The sequence below is a fragment of the Octodon degus genome, unplaced genomic scaffold (assembly GCF_000260255.1).
Source record: "Octodon degus isolate 3935 unplaced genomic scaffold, OctDeg1.0 scaffold00052, whole genome shotgun sequence".
Classification (NCBI taxonomy): Eukaryota; Metazoa; Chordata; class Mammalia; order Rodentia; family Octodontidae; genus Octodon; species Octodon degus.
In genome coordinates, this window is record NW_004524628.1 from 11104501 (window position 1) to 11108182 (window position 3682).

The following is a 3682-nucleotide window of genomic DNA, read 5'->3' on the forward strand; positions in this document are numbered from 1 at the left end:
GGGGGAGGGAGGGGGAGGGAGAGAGAGAGAGAGATCCAGATGTAGAAGCTGGTTATCCAGAATTCAGAATGCTTGGGAGCAAAAGAGCTGCAGTTTGGACTCCAGAATACTTGCCGGTGTGTGGTGAGGTACTCAGGATGGTCCCCAAGTCTATGCAGTGCTGTACTCCAAGCAGCCAGGAGGGGACCTTCAGAGTTCCCATCCCGCACCTGGGTGTGGACTCGACCTCACCCCAAGGTGTCCGGAGTGGAGCGCTCTTTCCACTCGAGACATCATGTTGGTATAGTGTTCAGAAAGTTCTGGAGTTTGGAGAATTTGGGATTTGGGATTTTTTGGATGAGGCATGCTTGAATTGTTAGAGCTTGTTTGAACACCTCAGTCTTTAGGAAAATGGAGAAATTTTGATCAAGTTCAGACTAGAGGACTGGACTCAAACCTTGGAAACCAGTTAGCTCATAGATTTTCAAAATATTTTTTAGCCACAGAAGCTTTTTACAAAAATGGATTCACAGCACAACTCAAATGTGTGGAGTGGAAAACATAGGCCTATGCTAGCACAATTGTGCTCTGTGCACCCAGATTCACGACATTTACCCGAAGCGCAATTCACTGAAGATGGGGTGACATACACGAAATTTAGGAGCTGAGACTTAGGGAGACCAGTGCCGTCTGAGGCCCGTGTCAGCACAACACTGCCATTCACATGTTTTAAAAACAGAACATTTTGTAAAATCAGATACATGTCCATTAAACTAGCACAAAACTTGATAGCGAAGCAGTCAAGAAACTTGCATTTAACAATATCGTATAAATGCTAGCCTTTCTTATTTGATAGCTCTTAGATTTGAAGAAAAATCCCGTAGTCAGTATCAACCGTGACTAGGCAGAAGACACTTTTCACATACACTGCTGAACAATGAAAATATGAAAGCTATACATTTTCAAAAGCCAGCTGAAGTACACAGTGGAGGGTCAGGTCATGGGCCGAGGCTCCTAAGCCGTGTGGCTTCCTTTGTTTTGCACACGGACTGCAAACTTCACTTTTGAGTTTCACTGCTGACATTTCGAACTAATTTTAGGTCCAGGAACACAGGGCTCTTACACTGCCAGATTCAGTGATTTTAAAATATCAGCAGATTATGCAAAACAGTGTAGCCAAGCCATGTTTGGGCTTTTGCTAACGAGGCCTCTAGTGGGCAATAGTAACGCTCCAGTCATCAAAGCGGCCCCACAGGGGTCTCACCTCAGTGTGACGTGAATCTTGGTGTGAAAAGTCAGATCTGGAAGTCACACGTTCCTCTGGAAGCACCTCCTGCCTTAGGGAAGCTCTGAGCACACACAACATCGCTGCTCCTTCGCTCAACCGCTCAAACAGCTGCGCTTCCTCGTCAGGCCCCACTTGCCGGGCAATGCTACTTGGCGCTCCTGTGAGTGTTGTTCCTCGCCACTACGCTGCTCCTAGGCATGGCTGCATTCAACACAACTATCTGTGCTGCACTGCTCGTGTCCTAAGTGTTCAAAACGTTCCTCTTCTAGCTGAGTGTGCTGGTGCACACCTGCAATCCTGGCACTCTGGAGGCTGAGGCAGGAGGATTGCTGCAAGTTCGAGACCAGCCTGGGCTACAAAGTGAGTTGAAGGCCAGTCTGAGCTGCACAGGGAGACCCTGTCTCAAAAGACACACACATGCGTGCGTGCACATGCACACACACACACACACACACACACACACGTTCCCCTTCTAGGTTGGTGGTGAGTATTCTGTGTAGCCCCGATTAGCTCTTTCCCATCTACTGAGAAGATCAACAACATCCACACACTTGCCTGCTGGAAGGGGAAAGCTGTTACCTTTTGTTTGAGTACCTTGGGTCTTCACCTTAGGTTCTACGTTCAACTATGGAGCAAAGCCTCCAAAACCACAGTGCAGAACTCACCTTTCCTCTTTCAGCCTTTTTGTCATCACCGTGGACTACTGCCCGGCTCCACCCCTCCTCACCTCCAGTCCGGCCAGGTTTGGTAACCAAGGTTCAGTGACTTTGGGGGGCCTCCTCAGGGAGGGACAGTGGGGATGAGCACATCCAGAGGGGAGGCTGCTGTGGGAGGGGGTCCTCCAGCAAGCCAGCTCAGAGCTGAGGGCCACAGGCCTCTGCTTGTTAGGTCTCCAGATCAGGTGCTGAGCATGGTAACCCTCACCCTGCACCACGGGGTCCCGGGAAATGAGGGGGAGGGGAAGAGGCAGGGGTGCAGGGGCGAAGGGCATGAGGGCGGTGTCCTGTTGGGGGGCTCTGAGAATCCCTGGAACATCCCTCAGAGCTGCTTCCTGAAGCTGCGGTGCTGGGGTGTTTAATGCAGCCCCACGCCCCTTGCCTCTGCCCAGAGCCCCTGCCAGCCACGGCAGAGTAGGGAGGGCAGTGCTGGTTTGGTGCTGTGGCTCAGGTCACTCGGGGTGGGGCGGGTGCGACAGCATCCCCTGCAGCGATCCGAGCTGAGCAGCAGCGTCTGCGCTCAGTGTGAGGACTGCCCAAGACTCAGCTTGCTTCCGCGGGCCTTGGCGCCTCTATGGCCTCTGCGCATGCTGACTGGCTGCACAGGCGATTCCCGCAAAACTGCCTGCGGCTTCATCTTAGGAACCCGTCGTAGGTCACCAGGAACTCAGAGGATTCGGGCTCCACGGCAGGTCATCCGTGACCTCTGCAGCCTCTAGGCCTGGATGTAGGCTCAAGGAGGCCTGGGGCCTCAGGCCACTTCAGGAAGAGCCGAAGAGCCTGAGCTCCGGCATCCCAAAGGCTCAGGGTTCAGATCAGCAGCAGACTCTCCAGCCTGGCGCCACCACCTCCAGCCAGCAGTGCCAGGCAGCTCTGCCGGGTATTCTCTGGGGGCTGGCTCTTCCCAGTGGTCTGGGGACCCTTCCTGGGGATGCTAAGTGGTTACAGAAGGATCCCTGTGGAGCAGACGGCCAGGGCAGTGCTGCTTCCTCACTGAAAGAAGGAACTGTTTTCTCCAACCTTAACCCTAACCCGAACTCCAACCCCAGCCTCAGCCCTAACCCCAATCCCAACCCTAACCCTAAATCTAACCCTAACCCAACCCCAGCCCCAACCTCAACCCCAGCCTTAGCCCTAACCCCAATCCTAACCCTAACCTCAGCCCCATCCTCTTTCTTCTCTCAGCAGCACTTGTTGGCTACTGGCTGTGGCCACTACAGCCAAGGTGAAGTCTGGCCAGGACACTGAGGACCGAGGGGCCCAGAGCCATCTCCCAGGCCACGCCACTCTCCCTCTCTGGATGCACCAGGGGCAACTTGACCAGTGTGTGGCTGGTCACCTCCTCCTGCACGTGCCACCCACCCGGAGGGAGGGCACATACCCCTCCTCACGGAGTCTGTTCTGGGCATGCGTGGGGGTACCTCCAGCCAGTGCCATGTGCTCAGTGGCTTGGGTCTGTGCCCTGTGCACACTGTGGCACCCTGGCCAGTCTTCCTGATGTGTCTGCATGGAGTGTGGTCTTTGCTTTTTAAGTTTTATTTTCACGTGGACGTTTTTGCAGTAGACGACAAGCACATTCTACGTTGGGAGTCGATCCACACACACCACACATCTCTATTGTTTTCACTTCCCCTCCTCCCTCCCTCCATCTCTCAATCCCTTTCCTGTTTGCAAAACACTGACTGCCCTGTTTCCTATT